The 21,509-nt window shown below is 40.8% G+C and overlaps 1 long non-coding RNA gene and 1 other non-coding gene across 2 annotated transcripts in view; both read right to left on the bottom strand.

Annotated features, from left to right (window-relative positions):
• Positions 1-1,075: 1,075 nt before the first annotated feature.
• LOC133257012 (uncharacterized) overlaps positions 1,076-21,509 on the bottom strand; it is a 45,574-nt gene continuing 25,140 nt past the window's right edge. The window contains exon 3 of the long non-coding RNA XR_009739368.1: positions 1,076-1,690. This is a non-coding gene — a long non-coding RNA (uncharacterized LOC133257012). The remainder of the gene's footprint in view (positions 1,691-21,509) is intronic.
• On the bottom strand, positions 8,882-8,954 carry TRNAC-ACA (transfer RNA cysteine (anticodon ACA)). Its single transcript has one exon. It is a non-coding gene; the product is annotated as a tRNA-Cys (tRNA).

Genomic DNA, 21,509 nt, shown 5'->3' with positions numbered 1-21,509 from the left:
TACATCGGGGTCACGGCATCAGGTATGTCGGGGGAGTATGTAATTTCCTTGGTTCTGTCTCGCCGCAGCAAAAATTTGAAATGACGGACCAGTGTTACAGCTCAGTTAGAGCTCAGAGTTCTATTCACAAGCAAAGGAAGGTACACCCTCAAAGCGTGAGGGTGGGCTAACCCCAAAGGAGAGGCCTCAATCCATCTCGGCTTCCTCCTTTTATACATTTGTTTCCTCCCTGCCTTAAGCGTATGCAAATTGGGCTGGCCAAGAAGGGGGCATGTTTGTTTCACCTGAAGTTCTCACTCCAGTCTATGGATTTTCCTTTGTTCCATTTTCATGGGCTTTTCCCTAAGCCACCACCATTTTGGACTACTTTTTCCTGTTCTAACTACCTAACAGTACCTAAAACACAAAAGTTACTTGCTCAGTCATGAGCAAATGTTACTTGTTCAGTCATGTTAGACTCTGTGTGATCCCATGGTCTGTCCGTGGAATTATCCAGGCAAGAATACTGGAGTGGGTTGCCATTCCCTTCTCCAGGGGATCTTCCCAACCCAGGGATCAAACCCAGATCTCCTGTATTACAGGTGGATCCTTTACCAGCTGAGCCACAAAGGAAACCCAAGAATGCTGGAGTGGGTAGCCTATCCTTTCTCCTGAGGATCTTTTCGACCCAGGAGTCAAACAGGGATCTCTTGCATTGCAGGCGGATTCTTTACCAACTGAACTGTCAGGAAAGCCTAGAACTCAAAAGGGCCTCAGTAAATCTCTAATTAAAGGAAGTGTCTTCAATATGGGATATATTGAAAGTTTCTTTAATACGGGAAAGAGCCTAATTCTTGAGCCTTTAATAAAGTGAATAGGGAAGTTATGCCTTCCTTCTTCTGGTCAACCAGACTTTTCCCAGTTTCTTCTTTGTCCACCTAGTAAAATGGCATGTAATTGCAAAATCTCTGAAGTCCTGCTTAGATTGAGATAAAATACTAATAATTTACTTTTATTTTGCCTAAAGTTTCTCCTGTTCAGTTAATTTTTCCAGGTAATTTATTGAGAGCTCATTCTATGAAACAGACAAAAAAAAGCTAATTTACTCAGGCTTCTTGATTATCAAAAAGTTCAAACCACAATGCACAGCAAGCATTTCAGTTTAAACCTTTTTGCCTTTGTGCTATATTAAACTATGCCTTGAAACGGGCATAAGACCATATGGTGGATAACATATGGTACCCAACAGTCGCTATTCATATGGAAAATATGCTAATGATATCCTGTACAGGAAGTAAAAGTGAAACCAGATTTACTTTCTCTATAGAGGTTTATCTGGATTCAGCATCTAAAACTACTGATTTCCAATGTCAAGGAGGAGGTGATTCAGAGGCTGAACAGAGATGGCTGGTTTTCAAGGTCAGTTACAAAGTAACGTGTTGGAGGAAGTAATAATCTGGTGGTCAGAGTCAAGGTAATGTAGAGGGCTAGTAAGAGGTGTCTAGAGAAGCCCCTGAGCCTTATCAAGGGAATCCTTCAAGGCTCAGCTCTTTCCCAGGTCCAAAGAACTCATGCCAACCTTCGGGAAACAGGCTCAGCATCCCCTAACACTGCTTCCAGTAGTGGATTGTGCTTGTTTTTATTGGCCAGGCTCTACTAGACCCGATGCTCCCTCTTTATAACACAGGTTTATAATGCTGCCTCTGAGGTCCTGAAACAGACACATAGGTAATATTATTTATACAAAATATTTTTAAACCAATGTAATACTCTAGTTATAAAATAAATGATAAACAAAATACAACAAAGTAATATATATCAGCATGTAAACCCTTAGGCACTCAGAGATTTACACCAGCGGGCAGAATCACTATGATGTAACAACCACAAATGCAGATCATGTTGTACTGGAGACTCAAATGCCATGAGCAGCACCGTTGTCAGGCACATGATTTTCAAAACAGAGAATGACTCTTGGTAAAGATCCCCAGCAACAATGTACAATCTTCTCTTGGCTTACACAGTAATTACATACCTGGAAAATTCAGTGATCTTTAAAATATGGAAAAACTACTTAGAACTTTATGTAAAATGGAGCTGGGTTCTAGGCACAGATACTTGCAAATTTTATACCTACATGAAATATTCCCACAGAACATTTCAAAGTCTCATCCAATTCACAGAATAATTTTTTGATGTATGGGTTAGTCTTCTACATTGCAAAATACCTCTGGTCCCAGCCCATGAAATGCCAGTGCATCCTCCAATTATTTTAGCATTTTAACAAGACAAAATGGGTCTACAAGTTTCCAAAATGCCATAAGGGCATATAGTATCTTCTCTGTTACAGAGAATTACTGGGCTAGAGGACTCAGCAATCAGTTTTCTGACTGTGATAGTAACACTGTGATGCTATCAGCATTGTAACATTCTAAACCTTCCTTTGGCTGGTACAGTTCCTTCCAGCAGGCCCAGAAACAAAATCCTTCTAACTTAAGGGGAAAAAGTTATGAGCAAGATATGGGAGCAGCTCACCCAACAGAAGAAAGAGCTGAATAAGAAAACCTCAGTATATCATTTAAAATTAAGTTCCACTAAACATAATAGAAAACCCGAAGTAACAGTGGTTTAAACAGATAAAATTCTGTCTCACAGAAACTGAGCCTGGCAGCAAGAAGTCCAGAGTGGGTATAGCACCTCGGCTCCATGAAGTCCCCTGGGACCTAGGCTCATTCAATTCACTCTCTGCCATCCTTAGGGTGTGGCCCCTGCTCTCATGGTCCAAGGTGGCAGCAGAATGCAAGAAGGAATGAAGAACCAGGCAGATCTCAACTATCTTCTAAGGAAGGTTCTCAGAAACTGCCACAAGACAATTTCACTTAAACCTCATCATCCAAAACTTACAGTCACATGGATATGCCTAGCTGCAGGAAGACTGGGAAAGTGTTTATTCTGGGTGCTTATGGGAAGAGATGAAAAGTCTATTAGAGAATAGACGAGAATGGATATTGGATGATAAATTAAAAGTAATCAGTGCCCCCACTTGAGCAGAAGACGAATCAGGGCAGCTCTGGGGCCCCAGTGGACAGCACTGTTTGTGCATACTCAATGTTGGGAGCAGTGAGGATTCAAGATTGTCCTGTGCTGTAACCCAGCTGCGTTCTTGGCTGTTGAGCCTTCGTTGGGGTGGTGGGCTGAATAATGGTTATGTCCTACTTCCTGGAACCTATGAACATGTTATCTTACACGGTACAAGGAACTTTGAAGATGTGACCTAAGGCTCTTGAAATGGAGATTATAATCCAGGATTACTTGGGTGGGCCTAATGTAATTTCAAGAATCCTCATAAGAGGGAAGCAGGGGATCAGAGAGAGAGAGATGTGTTGACAAAATCAAGAGGTTGGAGGGATGTGAAGGACAGCCTCTAGAAGCTGAAAAGGGGCGAGAAAACAGATTATTTCCTGAAGACTCCAGAAAGAACAGCTCTTGCTTTACACTTGCAACATCCAGAACTGTAAGAAAATAATGTGTGCTGTTTTAAACCACTGCATCTGTGGTAATTTGTTACAGCAGCAGTAGGAAACAAATAGACTTGGTAATTGATTATTTTCTGAGTAGGCTCTAAAATCAGGTTCAAAAACCTCATAAACTTCACAAACTACCCAAAATGGTCCCATTAAATCCCTTTCCTGCTGAAGTTAATCAGAGTTGGTTTTTAATGATGCCCAATGAAGGACCCAGGCTTATATAATGAGACCATTCCTCTCAGTTCAGTTCAGTAGCTCAGTCATGTCGACTCTTTGCGACCCCATGAATCACAGCACGCCAGGCCTCCCTGTCCATCACCAACTCCCAGAGTTTACCCACACTCATGTCCATCGAGTGGGTGATACCATCCAGCCATCTCATCCTCTGTCATCCCCTTCTCCTCTTGCCCCCAATCCCTCCCAGCATCAGGGTCCTTTCCAATGAGTCAACTCTTCGCATGAGGTGGCCAAAATATTGGAGTTTCAGCTTCAGCATCAGTCCTTCCAATGAACACTCAGGACTGATCTCCTTCAGAATGGACTGATTGAATCTCCTTGCAGTCCAAGGGACTCTCAAGAGTCTTCTCCAATACCACAGTTCAAAAGCATCAATTCTTCAGCGCTCAGCTTTCTTCACAGTCCAACTCTCACATCCATACATGACCACTGGAAAAACCATAGCCTTGACTAGACGGACCTTTGTTGGCAAACTAATGTCTCTGCTTTTGAATATGCTATCTAAGTTGGTCATAACTTTCCTTCCAAGGAGTAAGCGTCTTTTAATTTCATGGCTGTAGTCACCATCTGCAGTGACTGTGGAGGCCAAAAAAATAAAGTCTGACACTGTTTCCACTGTTTCCCCATCTATTTCCCATGAAGTGATGGGACTAGATGCCATGATCTTCGTTTTCTGAATGTTGAGCTTGGAGAAGGCGATGGCACCCCACTCCAGTACTCTTGCCTGGAAAATCCCATGGACGGAGGAGCCTGCTAGGCTGCAGTCCATGGGGTCGCTAAGAGTTGGACACGACTGAGCGACTTCACTTTCACTTTTCACTTTCATGCATTGGAGAAGGAAATGGCAACCCACTCCAGTGTTCTTGCCTGGAGAATCCCAGGGACAGAGGAGCCTGGTGGGCTTCCGTCTATGGGGTCACACAGTTGGACACGACTGACGCGACGTAGCAGTAGCAGCAGCAAGCCAACTTTTTCACTCTCCTCTTTCACTTCCATCAAGAGGCTTTTTAGTTCCTCTTCACTTTCTGCCATAGGGGTCACCAATAAGAAAACTCAGCACCATCAGCATTCTGTCTCCACTTGCTTCTGTTCAGGAGTCATATTCCCCAAAGAATAAAACCATTTTCCAGATTAGATCATGTACCCATCCCTGTGATCGGGGGGCTGAGGTCCTATGACTAGCAGCCCCACCAGAACCACTTGGATTGTAGAAGGGGCAGTTCATTCAGAGTAATGAGGCAACTGGTCTTACAAGAGGCAGGAGGAAAATAACACTGGCCAATCAAAACCAACTTAATTTTTATTAATCTAATAGTTCAGAGACATAAAGGAAATCTTCATATCTAGTAAGTCAGATTGCTAAAATAAAAAACTAGTAAGGGGCATCTAGTTGAGTATCACACATTAATTACATGTATTTGTCTCTTTTCTGAAATTGCATCAAAAAATGGTATGAATCTTAAGAGCAAATAGGTAATAAACATCAGCAGACAAAAAACAACATTTTTATAAAAAGATATATTTATTTGTTTATGGCTGTGCTGGGGCTTTCTCTAGTTGTGGGGAGCAGGATTTACTCTTAGTTGTGGTGTACAGGCTTCTGGTTAAGGTGGATTCTCTTACTGTGGAGCACAGGCTCCAGGCCCTAGGACTCAGTGGTTGTGGCTCACAGGCTCTAGAATGGTAGCTCAGTAGTCGTAGCACATGGGTTTAGTTTCTCTGTGGCAGGTGGTACCTTTCTGGAGCAGAGATCAAACCTATGTCTCCTGCACTAGCAGGCGGATTCTTAACCACTAGACCACTAGGTAAGTTCCAAAAAACAACACTTTTTAATGCTAGGAAACAGATGGAAGAATGGTAAAGACATTGTTGAGCAAAAGAAGGTAAAGCCAAAGTATCCAAACAGGTGGATACCAAAAAATAGGCAGTCAGTTTACCCTGCAGACGTTCAGAAAGGCTAAGCACTTGGAAGCATGGGCACTTCCTGTGCAAAAACAGCATTTAGTGCCTCATTAAATGCGGGTGTATAGAGAACTTGATTAAAATTCTGCCTTGTAAATATAAAAGATGTCAGCAAATAAATTCATATACTCTACTCATCTCTAGAAAAAAAAACTGTTAGATTATTAAAAATATAAGTATTTAACCAATGACTACAAGGCATTTGGGGCTTCTGAAAATTCTTAAAGAGATGGGAATACCAGACCACCTTACCTGCCTCCTGTGAAACCTCTATGCAGGTCAAGAAGCAACAGTTAGACATGGAACAACGGACTGGTTCCAAATTGGGAAAGGCTACATCAAGGCTGTATATTGTCACTCTGCTTATTTAAATTATATGCAGAGTACATTGTGAGAAATGCCCGGCTGGATGAAGCACAAGCTGGAATGAAGATTGCCAGCAGAAATACCAATAACCTCAGATATGTAGATGACACCACCCTTATGGCAGAAAGTGAAGAGGAACTAAAGAGCCTATCGATGAAAGTGAAAGAGAAGACTGAAAATGCTGGCTTAAAACTCAACATTAAAAAAACGAAGATCATTGCATCTGGCCTCATCACTTCATGGCAAATAGATGGGGAAATAATGGAAACAGTGAGAGACTTTATTTTCTTGGGCTCCAAAATCACCGTATATGGTGACTGCAGCCATGAAATTAAAAGACGCTTGCTCCTTGGAAGAAAAGCTATGACAAACTTAGACAGCATATTAAAAAGCAGAGACATTACTTTGCTGACAAAGGTCCATGTAGTCAAAGTTATGGTTTTTTCCAGTAGTCATGTATGGATGTGAGAGTTGGACCATAAAGAAGGCTGAGCACTGAAGAATTGATGCTTTTGAACTGTGGTGTTGGAGAAGACTCTTGAGAGTCCCTTGGACAGCAAGATCAAACCAGTCAATCCTAAAGCAAATCAGTCCTGAATATTCATTGGAAGGACTGATGCTGAAGCTGAAGCTCCAGTATTTTGGCCACCTGATGCAAAGAGCTGACTCTTATTAGAAAAGACCCTGATGCTGGAAATGATTGAAAGCAGGAGGATAAGGCGGAGAAGGCAATGGTACCCCACTCCAGTACTCTTGCCTGGAAAATCCCATGGACGGAGGAGCCTGCTAGACTGCAGTCCATGGGGTTGCTAGGAGTCGGACACGACTGAGCGACTTCCCTTTCACTTTCCACTTTCCTGCATTGGAGAAGGAAATGGCAACCCACTCCAGTGTTCTTGCCTGGAGAATCCCAGGGACGGAGGAGCCTGGTGGGCTGCTGTCTATGGGGTCACACAGAGTCGGACACGACTTATGTGACTTAGCAGCAGTTAGCAGGAGGATAAGGGCATGATAGAGGATGAGATGGTTGGATGGCATCACCAATTCGATGGACATGAGTTTGAGCAAGCTCCACACGATAGTGAAGGACAGGGAAGCCTGACAGGCTACAGTCCATAGGGTCACAAAGAGTCGGACACCACTGAGCAACTCAGCACCTGACACAAGACATTTGAGGAAAACTTCCAACATCAACAACAAATCTCAGAGGAAACAAAGATAAAGCAAGGAACAGAACAAAACTTTGTTTAAAAAACCCCTGTAATTTATATCATCAGAGAGATAAAAGAATGTATTACATTCATGTAACAAAATGAGGATGATTGGTTTAATAAAGGAATTATCAAAACAAGAATAATTTAATAGAAATTAAAAATATGGCTGCAAAATAAACAAAAATGCTCCATTAAAGGGTTAGGAGATAAAAGCAAGGAGATCTTCTAAAAAATAAAACCGAAAGATAAAAAGATGGATAAGAGGGGGAAAATAAGACATTTAAACAATCATTACAGAATGTCCAACATCTGACTGACAGGCACTCCAGAAAGAGAAAAGGCAGGGGGTGGGGAGGGTGGGTGTGGGGAAGATGGAAAGAAATCATGAAATAAATCAAGGAAAATACCCCAGAGTTTAAAAAAAACTTGCAATTTAGACAGGCAATCTCAGATTTAAAAGTCCCACTAAGTACCCAGCCCAATGAATTTTTTAAAAAAGGCACCAAGTTACAGAATGAAATATCAGGATACTGTACTAAGAATAAACTTAAAACTTCTAAGGAATTGGGGGAGTAGATAATTACATAAAAAGTATCAGTAATCAGACTAGGCATCAACTTCTTAAAGCAATGGAGGAGCTCAGAAAACAACATAGCAAAGCCTTTCCAGTTCAGAGGAGAAGCTATTTTCATCCTAGAATTAAGTAACAATCAACTAGGCCGGTATATAAGGAAGCACACCCATGCACCCTTTCTCAGAAAGCTAATGAAGAATGGGGTCCCAGTAAAATGATGGACCTAACAAAAAAGAAGAAAACATGAAAGCTGGGAAACAAGCAATGTCATACCTAAAACTACTAGAGGTACTAAAGTTCTGGGATGACAGTCCAGGTGGCAACCCATCCAGACAGGAGCAGGAGGACAGAGACAAGCAACAGTTGATCTGAAATGTTAAAAGTAGGATGGATAAGCTTCTAAAAATCTAATTAAACATTTGGTTAGAATAACAGAAAACTGAAATGATGAAAAGCTAGGCAATTCTTAACTCCAGGAAAATAAGCAGCTGTACCATGAAGGAAAAGTAGTCAAAGTACATTTAATTGGCTTACTAATAAGCAACACTTACATAATAATGTTGGAAAAGGCAATGGCACCCCACTCCAGTACTCTTGCCTGGAAAATCCCATGGATGGAGGAGCCTGGTGGGCTGCAGTCCATGGGGTCGCCAAGAGTTGGACACGACTGAGTGACTTCACTTTCACTTTTCACTTTCATGCACTGGAGAAGGAAATGGCAACCCACTCCATTCTTGTCTGGAGAATCCCAGGGACAGGGGAGCCTGGTGGGCTGCCGTCTCTGGGGTCGCACAGAGTTGGACACAACTGAAGCAACTTAGCAGCAGCAGCAGCACATAATAATGTAAATACTAGATACTGAACTAACTTGAAATTAGATTAGGATTATATTAAGAGGATTATATTAAGTCGTGTCCGACTCTTTGGGACCCCATGGACTGTAGCCTACCAGGCTTCTCCATCCATGGGGTTTCCCAGGGCAAAAATACTGGAGTGGGTTGCCATTTCCTTCTCCAGGAGATCTTCCTGACCCAGGGATTGAACCTGGGTCTCCTGCATTGTAGGCAGACGCTTTACCGTTTGAGCCACCAGGGAAGGCCTATATGAAGAGGATAGGGAAAGGGAAGTATATGTGCATATGGAGTTAATAAAGCCTAAAATTTATAAATCAAGAAATAGCAGTATAGCTATAGGCATATTATATCAGGAAAAACTGCTAAAGATTTAAAAGCCTCCCCAGAGGTGAAACAGAAAGCACTGCTTTTTCATTTTTTTAATAAAACTTTGTAGTGTTATTTAATATTTTGTATGATTTTGATTTAAAATATTTATACTGCCCTGAAGAAAAGAACCAGTAAGAATAAATTCAGAGATAATTCATATTTTAACTTGTATCATGCATTAATACCACACTCTACTTAGTTCAGATTCTCTTCAGAGATCCAACATGTGCTGACTTTTAAAGAAGCTCATTGCTCCATATATCCTGTCTCCCTCAGCGACCAATATTTGAATTTTAAAAGACTGTGTGTGAAATACTTCAAATATTACTCACAATGGAAGAAAACATTGTCCTCTAGTTTCTGTGTGTGATTAGTGAATGTCCCAAAGCATGAAATAGGATTTTAAAATATTGTTCTCTCAGTGTTCATTTATTCTTTGTATTTACTACATCACTTCTATATGGCATTTGATAGCCAGATGAAAGCTTCCCTCACTCTGCATTGTCTTAGCTTGGTCCTCCCTTAATCCTTCTAGGACCCTCCATTACATCATTTAGGGTCTTCTCTGCTCTACCTCCCAATTGATGTAATTCTTATATTTTACCTTATAAATTGCCAAACATTCAGTATTCTATAAATGACAGGTTTGTGCATATTTTTGCTAGCAACAAATATACCCACATTACAGTAAAAAAAAAGTTTATAAATTCAGAACCTATTAACAATCTAGAGTAAATATACTTTGAGCATAACAAAATGTGTTTTTCTGAAGACTATGTGACAGTAAACAACTATCAGAATTGAATTAATCAAACATAGACTCAATGGAGAAGGCAATGGCACCCCACTCCAGTACTCTTGCCTGGAAAATCCCATGGATGGAGGAGCCTCATAGGCTGCAGTCCATGGGGTCGCTAAGAGTCGGAAACGACAGAGCGACTTCACTTTCACTTTTCACGTTCATGCATTGGAGAAGGAAATGGCAACCCACTCCAGTGTTCTTGCCTGGAGAATCCCAGAGACGCGGGAGCCTGGTGGGCTGCCGTCTCTGGGGTCTCACAGAGTCGGACACGACTGAAGTGACTTAGCAGTAGCAGCAGCAGCAGACTCAATACCCTTTTTTTTTTTTTTTTTTCATTTTTAAAAAAACATTCTAGGGACTCCCCTGGCGGTTCAGTGGTTCGGAGCTTTCATTGCTGGAGCCCAGGTTTGATTCCTGTCAGGGAACTAAGATCCTGTAAACCACGTGGCATGGCCAAAAAACAAAAAACTTTACATGAATATTCTCCTTCGACTGTTTCTAACTGGTAAATTCTGCCACAGCGAGGATAATTTTATATACCAAATCCTTCTGAGGAACAATAAAGGTGACATATTCATTAAAATTTAGTGTTTATAGTGAAGACTCACTTCAGCAAACTGCTGATTTTAAGAAAGTGGTTGAGGAGCAAATACAATTTTCTCCGCCCACTATTCTTCACTCATGATTATGAACTGGCAAAAAAAAAAAAAACTCTGGTACTGTATGAATTTGTTGCTGGAAAATAATGTATGAGATATATGGCTAGAAAACCAAATGTAAGAACAGTGAGAAAAATTTCAACACTCAGAAACCCCAAGGGGCAGGTGGCTTAGTTATCTTATGAAATCAATTAATCAAATAGTATAGTTTATGGTCCAAGTTTAAAGTTCATATGCCTTTCCTGCCAGCCAACCTATATACTGAGGGGAGAAGGGGATACACTAGAAAGCAATTTTACCTGTATTATTTGGATAATTTCCATTTGATTTTGGAAATGGAATTTCATTTTTCAGTGTATGGAGAGTTTTGTGTCAGACACTGCTTCCTTGTATGCTTAATGTAGGACTCAACAGGTAGTTTAGTGGAAAACAAAGAACAGGTGACAGATGGCGAGTAAAACGCCTGCAGGCACAGCATGCAATATACTTACTATTTTATGAAAAAAAAAATCTAGACCAGACAAGCAGAAACACTTTGGGAGGAAAATAAAAAATAACTTGAAACCAAAACTGTTCCAGAAAATCCAAAACGTGTCACTGAAAATACACACCATTATAAATGCAGGGAGAGACACCATTCAAAGAATACCCTGAGGGGCCATTCAATATTCATTTAGCCATCTAGAATTCAACTGCATATACTCAGCAAAAAAAAAAAAATTTAAGAGAAAAATGTAAGTCGTACAGGCAATTGTGTTTCTGTTAAACTCAGTGAACATATGCCCCTGCTAGTGGATGTGATCAAACCTGAACTAGACTATCAAACCTGAACTTGACAAGCCTGTGGGGACAATGTATCATTTTATTTGAATGGAATCCGTGACCATGGGTAAGAAGGTCAGAAGCAGGGCTTCCCTGGCGGCTCAGTGGTAAAGAATCCACCTGCCAGTGCAGGAGACATGGGTTTGATCCCTGGGTCAGGAAGATCCCCTGGAGAAGGAAATGGCAACCCACTCCAGTATCCTTGCCTGGGAAATCCCATGGACAAAGAAGCCCGACAGGCTAAATCCATAGAGTCGCAAAATCAGACTTAACGACTGAACAACAATAACAACAACATTACCCATGTCACCAGGCCATGAGTAGTGATGTCTTCTTTGCTGCCTATCAGATCAACAGATGACTAGTTCAACCAGTGGAATTCTGTAACAATACACTGGTTCTACTCTCTAATAATACACTAATCCTTTTCAAAGCAGGGTGTCATTCTGTGGTCAAGCTGGTAGAAGAAAGCCAGTTCTTTTCCCTGTTCTCTGAAGAACTTTGACAAACAGATACCTCTCTTGAAGTTAATTACATTAACCCACGAAAAACAAACATTTCGGAATCAGAGGGCTCTGGATTTAGATAATTTACTTAACTTCCTTGAGCTTCAGTCTCTATGTCTATAAAATGAGAAAAACAATAATATCTATGTTTTATATATATACATCTATACATATATATCTATATATATACAGTAATATATCTTGAGGGTATTGTATACCTGTGTGGGTATTATATACCTGTGAGGGTATTATATAGAAGCCTGTGTGCTTCTCAGAATACCTGCTATAGAATACATATTCAAGTTGAGTTTGTGCCCACTCTTTCTCTACTTTAGAATTAGACTCATGCCTGGAACATTTAGAAGCTTTGTTCTCTCTGCCAGATGAACCTCTGGGTGCATATAGTTAGTTGAATAACAGACATGCTTAATATGTCTTTGGCTATTATGTAGTATATGGAGGAGAGAATGGTTCCAGGTTTTGGAGTCAGGCCTGAGTTCAAATTCAACCTCCACCACACACAAACTATATGTCTTTAGGAGCATCAATTAACCTTACTGAGCCTCTATTTTTCATTTGCAAAATAGAGCAGTACCTTTTCCTACCTAGCTAGCAAGGATTTCTGTGAGATTGAAATTGGATAATATATGTCAAAATGGTTCATAAGTAATAAAATATTATGATATATGTTTATTATTTTATTATCTATATTATTATAATGGAATTATAAATAATACTTAATTTTTATTATTGATAGATGATTTAGGAAAAAAGAAGTTATCTCATTCAAGAAAAAATTAGTTATTGTATAGTCAGCTTTTTCTTATATTGAGAAAAAGAGAAAGTTAAGATATATATAAGTAAAGAATACCAGCCAGAGAATTAGAATACAACTGATAGTCTGAGTGCTAATACTAACAACTTCCTGGACAAACCTCCCTAACTTATTTAGCTTGGCTTTCTTATCTCTAAAGTAATTCCTGCCTCAGTATATTACTGTGAGGATACATACAGAAAAATGACGGGAGAAAAAAAAAAAAAACAATGGGAAAGATGTCAAATCCTTTCAATAAAAGTCTCAGATGAGTTATTTGAACCTTCTTTCTTTAGGTATGTGGACAATCACCTCATCTTATTTATACACCTGTTTTATGAGCAAAACTGCTACAGACATAACCTTCAGAGATTTGTAGACGTGGTAGAAGGAAAGGAAAGAAGATTAAAGGAAATCTTTAAGAAACATTGGCAAACCTCAGTTTCACTCTTTAATTAGGGCGTGGTTAATAAGTGGGCCTTAGGAAGCATCACTACAATCAAAGCTAGAGGAGGTGATGGAATTCCAGTTGAGCTATATCAAATCCTCAAAGATGATGCTGTAAAAGTGTTGCACTCAATATGCCAGCAAATTTGGAAAACTCAGGAGTGGCCACAGGACTGGAAAAGGTCAGTTTTCATTCCAATCCCAAAGAAAAGCAATGCCAAGAATGTCCAAACTACTGCACAATTGCACTCATCTCACATGCTAGCAAAGCAATGCTCAAAATTCTCCAAGCAAGTGCTCAACAGTACATGAACGGAGAACTTCCAGATGTTCAAGCTGGTTTTAGGAAAGGCAGAGGAACCAGAGATCAAATTGCCAACAACCATTGGATCATCAAAAAAGCAAGAGAGTTCCAGAAAAACATCTACTTCTGCTTTATAGAACACATCAAAGCCTTCGACTGTGTGGATTCACAACCAACTGTGGAAAATTCTTCAAGAGATGGGAATACCAGACCACCTGACCTGCCTTCTGAGAAATCTGTATGCAGGTCAAGAAGCAACAGTTAGAACTGGACATGGAACACTAGACTGGTTTCAAATCAGGAAAGGAGTACGTCAAGGCTGTATATTGTCATTCTGTTTATTTAACTTACATGCAGAGTACATCGTGAGAAATGCTGGGCTGGATGATTGCCAGGAGAAATATCAATAACTTCAGATATGCAGATAACACCACCCTTATGGCAGAAAGTGAAGAGGAACTAAAGAGCCTCTTGATGAAAGTGAAAGAGGAGAGTCAAAAAGTTGGCTTAAAACTCAACATTCAAAAAATGAAGATCATGGCATCCAGTCCCATCATTTCATCACCAATAAATGGGGAAATAATGGAAACAGTGACAGACTTCATTTTCTTAGGCTCCAAAATCACTGCAGATGGTGACTGCAGCCATGAAATTAAAAGATGCTTGCTCCTTGGAAGAAAAGCTATGACAAACCTAGATAGTGCATTACAAAGCAGAGACATTACTTTGCCAGCAAAGGTCCATCTAGTCAAAGTTATGCTTTTTCCAGTAGTCATAGATAGATGTGAGAGTTGGACCATAAAGAAAGCTGGGCACTGAAGAGTTGATGCTTTTGAACTGTGGTGTTGAAGAAGACTCTTGAGAGTCCCTTGGACAGCAAGGAGATCAAACCAGTCAATGCTAAAGGAAATCAGTCCTGAATATTCTTTGGAAGGACTGATGCTGAAGCTGAAACTCCAATACTTTGGCCACCTGATGTGAAGAACTGACTCATTGGAAAAGACCCTGATGCTGGGAAATATTGAAGGCAGGAGGAGAAGGGGACAACAGAGGATAAAATGGTTGGATGGCATCACCGACTTGATGGACATGGGTTTGAGTAAGCTCCAGGAGTTGGTGATGGACAGGGAAGCCTGGCATGCTGTAGTTCACAGGGTCTCAAAGAGTCAGACAGGACTGAGCGACTGAACTGACTGAAGAAATAGTACTGTTATACTTTCTCTCTTGTAGAAACTGCCTCTAGGCTAAGCTGAAAGAGTTCCATGTCCTGGACCTCTGAATACAGAATCCAGGAGTCTAGCTTGAAACTGGAGTGACATCCTCAATACTTTCATGAACTCTTATCTCGATACTGATTAAACGTATCTTGAATTAGTCACCTCATCTCTTTCTCCATTGCCAATGCTCCAGGCTAAGCCCCTCACTGGCTCTCAGATGAATTCCTGCAAAGTTAGCTACCTGCTGACCTAATCTCCATTCCCTCCTGATCAACCCATCTCTGAACTGTCAACAGAGGGCTGTTTTTAAATAATTCCATCAAGCGACATGTCTGATAAAAACAATGACTCCCTGCATCACTCCCAAAGAAAGCTGCTGCTGCTGCTGCTGCTAAGTCGCTTCAGTCGTGTCCGACTCTGTGAGACCCCATAGAGGGCAGCCCACCAGGCTCCCCCGTCCCTGGGATTCTCCAGGCAAGAACACTGGAGTGGGTTGCCATTTCCTTCTCCAATGGATGAAAGTGAAAAGTGAAAGTGAAGTCGCTCAGTCGTGTCTGACTCTTAGCGACCCCATAGACTGTAGCCTACCAGGCTCCTCCGTTCATGGGATTTTCCAGGCAAGAGTACTGGAGTGGGGTGCCATTGCCTTCTCCGCCCAAAGAAAGCTAGAAGTCTTTAACCTGCAAAGCAGACCCCTTAATATTCTGACCCAGGCTAGCTCACCAGTTCCATTCAACACCACCCCTCCCACTCAGTTGCTTAGTGAAGCAATATAGTATAGTGTCTATAGCTAATGCTAAACAATTATCCACTTCTTACTTTCAGTAATGGAACCCTTGAGTTTCAGCTGAACACAAGGACTCCCTAGGTATGACCATGTGATTTGACTGTAACCAGTGGGATGAAAGAGAAAGTGTTGTGTGCTTATTTTTGTTTTGTCGTTAATATGAAACTTCTAGGTCAAAAGAAAGAAAGAAAGAAAATTACTATGTTAAGAGTATTCAAACCACAGCCAAGTAAAATCCAGAAACTAAAATGACCCATTATCTGCCAAATAAGAGAAACAGAACATTTAATACATTTAAAGCAAGAACAGTCTGTCAGCAGAATTCAAACTTCCTTTTCAGACCCAGGAAATTTTCTTTAAAAGAGAAACTTTGAAATGCATTGTTGGCAGGAATCAGAAAGAAGCAAAGAATCTTTTTTTTTTCTTTAATTAATACATACCTAATCTAGAAACTATGTGGCTACTATGCCATTTTTAAGTGCCAAGCTCAAAAAAAGAAACTGAATTTTACATCTCACTGTACTGCTCTCAGAATAATTCATCTAATTCCACTATAGGCAGTCTAACAAATGGTTTGAATCTTTATCAGTTACAGGTTATAATATGCACTCATCAGTGTCCTTTATCATATAGGAAGCTCCCTTTTTCAGAACTCTACTTGGAGCTTCAAGTTAGGATCTAAGGTGTGGGGCCTTGAGTTACTGGTTAAGTAAGCTTCCTATATCCACTTGATCCTCTACTTAGAGAACCTGGGCCAGTATCGTCATCAAATTTCCTGACAGGAAACTGCTTTATTCTTTCTTGAAATGAGAGTTAATAAAAGACCAAGCACACCTGTGTCCTCTCCCTGTGCGAGCAGACTTTAATTAGTCACAATCAGATCAAGAGCAGAAACCACAGAGTAATTTAAACAGGAAGAGCTGACTATAGAGCATTACTGAGCAATGATAGGAGAGGGACTATAAAGATGGGATGAGAGCTCTAAAGGGTGCCAAAGAGCTGAGGGAAAGAACCAACAGAGAGGAACCTGGAGGAGGTCAGACTTCAGCATTTGTTGATGAAGGTATGGTCAAAGTCCACTTGATGCAGAGAAGTTACCTAAGCCAGAGATGGCCCAAAGTTGCCAGGAAAGCAGAAACAACCTGCTGGGCACAGGCCAGCCAGAGCTGGTTGGCAGACTGGGTATGCAGAAGGAAAGAGGTGCAGAGAGTCAGGAGGCAGGTGAGTCAGCGGGCCACTGCAGGTGAGGCCTGGGATGCTCAGTGCCCATGTCGGGACAGTCCTGGAGAATGGTTCTGTGGGGCACGGGTGAGATGACGCTAAGGGGTGTGTGCACAGAGGGAGCCGGACTGCCGCTGTGGACACTTCTGGGACCAGGACCTCGAGGGGCCTCCCTCTACAGGAACCTGGCACATCTCTGTATTTGGCTGGGGACGGAGCAGCTCCCAACAGGACAAAGCTTAAGCATCTTGCTCACTAGACAGCCAGCTCGATGAGTCCCAGCATGCCCACACAGAGCAGCAACCTGGGCTGCAGTGAAGGTTGTACTGTCTGGAGCTCCCAGCCACACTTACTTACAAGATCTGAAGAAAACACACAGAAAAAGCTACACACTACAGGACTTAAGCAGTGAAAAAGAAAGCATGCTCTTCAGGCTACCAAGAGAAATCCCTCTTTCTCCTTCAAGTGTGTTTCTCTCTCCAGTGACCTCTATGACAAAGCAGTGTGCCAAATGTCAAAGGAAAAATATTTACAGGGCCCAGACCCATTCAAACAGGTTAGTCGATGAAGGGAGCTGACAGGCAATGAATTAATAATAAGCACATTCACCCTCTGACTGAAGCCCTCCATAGAAACAGAGCTGCCCAGTGAATTGTTCTCTCTGCTTTCCCCTAGAATTTAACTTGTCCCCAGGTGCCACCTGCTCCCATCAATCCCCCAGTAACTCTGATCTTCTAACCTGCCCCTCTAGTCATTTACAGGTGGCTATGTCAAAAGTCTCTCTACAGCCCCTGTTGAGGGTAGCTCATAAGTGTGATATGGTTTTGTACAGCTCTTTAAAGCAATTTGATAAAAGCAATCCAAAGTCAAATTAGAGATTAGGCCATTTTTAGAGTCATGGGATTGTTCTGTATGGCTCTGAGGTAGTGTATATATGTGACTATGCATTTTTCAAAACCCATAGAACTATACACTACCAAGTGTGGACTTTAACGAATGCAAATTTAGAAAATTAACTAGGATGTTAGAGGACCCTAGAATGCAATACAGACTGTGAGAAATAAATCTAACTCTATTACAGACGCATGACATAACCTTTCTGAAAGGGATAGGGAAAGAGCTGACCTAAAGTAACTTTGGAAAATGGTATTTAGACTAGATACTCTAAAACTAAAGTTTAAAAGGACTGTATATAAACACTGTACTATAGTCTGCAAATTAGTTTCTTACAGGGATACCAGATAAGAATTCTGAAAGTACTGTACATCTATACTAGAGTTGAACAAGTGATAACTAATAGATAATATGAACTAAGTTCCTCAGAGTTAAAGGAAAAAGTTAAAAATAAACAAGGGAGAGGCTAGACTAAGCCCTGTGATAATAAGTTAGAGTTGGGGACATCAGTATAAACTCATGCCTAATTTATGTACTTTGAGTAGATAGATGGTAGAGAAATAGATAAGTATACATAATGTGTGTATACATGGGAATACGTATGTATATTTCCTAGCTCTGTCCACTGAGAAAGCCTAGAAGTGTTTCCCCAATAGCAGTGAGCACACACCCGTGCCAGGATCTTGGTTTCTAAAAACCATTTTCCAATAGAAGGAACCAGGGCTTCTTGGATAAATGGCTGATTCTAGGGTGCAGGCAGGGAAGATATAAGAAGTTTGGAGAGAGTAAGTCTAGTGCCAGAAAGGAAGGAAGGGCTCAGACAGCAAAACGGACACTGGAACCAATCTGAAAGAGCTCTCAATGGTCAAAGATGGGAAAATCTGAACAAGCATGTTATTCTGAGTTGTGGAGATGAATTTTTTAAAAAAATATATAGTGAAAAGTAGAAAGTAAGTGATTGCTCCTGGGGAGTAAGAAGCAGCATAGGGGCAGGGACTGTTTGTTGTTAAAAGCCTTAGAACACAATTTGACACTTTAAACCATTTCCATATTGGCTTGTGTAGCTTTGAAGGAAAAATTCTAACTACATTAAAAAGAATACACACAAAAGAAGTTAGAATATGAGGCAATCGAGGGAATATTTTGATGAGAGGGTTTTGTTTGGTTGGATTGGTTTCTATGTTTTATTAAAATAGGAGACACTTAGCTAGTTTATATATAGATAGAAAACCAACAGACAAAAAGAATAAAACAGGGAAGAAATAGAGATAACTGACTAAGGTAAGTGAGGAGGGGAGGCAATCTTTGTTAGAAGGATTTACAGAGGACTGGGCTTCCAGGTGGCGCTAATGTTAAAGAACTCACCTGCCAATGCAGGAGACATAAGACACAAAGTTTCAATCCCTGGGTTGGGAAGATCCCCTGGAGGATGGCAACCCACTCCAGTATTCTTGCCTGGAAAATCCCCATGGACAGAGAAGCCTGGCAGGCTACAGCCCACTGGGTTGCAAAGAGTTGTATAAGACTGAAGCGACTTAGTGTGCGGATGGCACTAATCAGCTCATTATTTCTAACCTATCCAAAGAGTGACACATGCAGAATCTCAAGGAAACCTCTGTCCTGTTTCCCTCTTGCTTCTTGCTGAGCCCTGAGGTGCACCCACTCTTGCCTGGTATGGGGTGCTCTCTCACAAGCTGCAAAGGTGCACTTCCTGAAAACGCCAGGGGCAAGTCTGTCACTTCCTTGTCAGTGTCTGCACTAATTATTTACAGAGATTTGGCAACAATTATGCAGACTTACAGGCTTCCCAGGTGGTGTAGTGGTAAAGAATCTTCCTGCCAATAGAAGAAACACAAGAGACGTGGGGTTGATCCTTGGGTTTGGAAGATATCCTGGAGAAGGAAATGGTAATACACTCCAGTATTCTTGCCTGGAAAATTCCATGGACAGAGGAGCCTGGTAGGCTACCGTCTGTGCGGGTGGCAAGCTAAGAGTCATACACAACTGAGCACACACACACACATGTGCAGATTTAAGCTAAAGACCTCTTTTTTAAAAAAGAAAGATATGTGAATACACTTAATGACACTGGACTATACACTTAAAAATGGTTGCAATGGTGGGACTTCCCTAGTGGTCTAGAGGCTAAGACTCTGTGCTCCCCAAACAGGGTGGGCCCAGGTTCGATCTCTGGTCAGGGAACTAGATCCTACATGCTTTAACTAATACTCAGCACAGCCAAAAAAAAAGAGAAAATGGTTGCAATGGTAAATTTTGTTATATAGGTTTTACTATCACAAAAAGTTTTTTTAAAGCGAGACATAAAATTAGGGAGAGGGAATTCCCTAGTGGTCCAGTGGTTAGAACTGCTAAGGGCACAGATTCAAGGTCTGCTTGGGGAACTAAGGTCCTGAAAGTTGTGAAGCAATGGCCAAAAAAGTGAAAGAAAATAAAATTAGGGAGAGTCATTCCTAAATGTACAACTCTGTACTTATCAGATCTTTAGTGACGGAGTGAACCCCAAGGTTAACTGTTTAGAAAGAGGTGGAAGTCCAAGTTTACCTTCACAAGCAACTATGGATGAGCCTTTGTTGAAAAGAAAAGAACTCACTTTCCACATCACAGGAGCAATTTTGTCTTCCTAATGACTGAAGAGTGCTCTTCTAGAACTATGACTCAATTCTTGAGGGGAGAGTTCCTTATCATGGTATGGTAGCTGAGGTATTTCTACTAAGTAGAAGGCTCATGACATATTTCATATATTAAAACCTTTTTAAAGAAATCCATTTCACATTTAAAAAATTTGTTCTCAACTTCAGAAATAATTTTAAAAGGTCTACCAAAGACTACTTTTAATTATAGTAATAAGCAAGGAACTAATAGGGGGTATTCAGTAAAAATGGGAGAAAACACATCTACTCAGCCTTATTTTCACATTTCATTCCTCACTTAGCCCAAACCATATTCTAATACAATACAATCAATGTGCTCATGACAAGGTGATAATTAGTATGTAGTCCTAGCGAAATGGGCCTGTGATATTTTTGATTTGCATCTCCTTTGTTTGGGAATATTGCCTTAAATAACTGAAAGGCAAATAAAATGACTTGGCAGGCCCACACAGAGAAGGAAGTTTTCTTAATAGCGAGTTGCCTTTATATGGGCATATTTCTACTTTCTAAAATAATGTCTCCATTATCTTGGTTAGAGTTCAACTCTTTTAAATCTATAAGAAATATGTGAGGCATGAGTATATGGGATGATTCATAGATTTGAAATAACACCTACTCTCCTTTGGTTCTGGCACAAAATGTGTCAGTGAAGCCTGCAATTAAGAAAATTACCTTGGGCTGTCCTGCCACAAGGATGGCGATGTCAATCTACTCATCCAGAGCAGAAGTGTCTTACAAAAATGAGTTTAGAAAACAATTCTACTCTAGTGATGACTGTGTCTTGGTGCCTTTGCCATGCCATCTAAATTTTTGTCATTAATAATAAGATTAATAATATTTACTAAATATTGTTATGCTATTTCTTGTAGTCATCAAAACAGCCCTATGAGATAGATACTATGATGGTTCCTATTTTACAGATGAGGAGGGGTTAAATAAGGGGACCAAGATCATACTTTTAACCAGTGGTAGAGCTTGGATTTGAAGCCAGATCTCTCTGACTCAGATGTTCATTCTTTTGATCAAGACTAGTTGCATAATTTGAAAAGCCCAGTACAAAATGAAAATATGGGGGGCTCCATTCAAAAAGTATTAATAATCACAGGGCCCTGTGTGACTGCACAGGTTGTATACCCATGAGCTGGCAGTGCTCTCAATCATGCGCTCTCAATCACTTCCCTCCACCAAGTCCTTCCTCTCCAATATCTCAACCAAATTTAGCAAACATTTTGTCCAATCCACAATGCTACTGTAAGAAGTCCTATGTGAATTCCTGAGAGAC

The sequence above is a fragment of the Bos javanicus genome, chromosome 11 (genome assembly GCF_032452875.1).
Source record: "Bos javanicus breed banteng chromosome 11, ARS-OSU_banteng_1.0, whole genome shotgun sequence".
NCBI lineage: Eukaryota > Metazoa > Chordata > Mammalia > Artiodactyla > Bovidae > Bos > Bos javanicus.
Note: the sequence above shows the minus strand (reverse complement) of the source record. Positions and strands in the feature narration are given on the sequence as shown.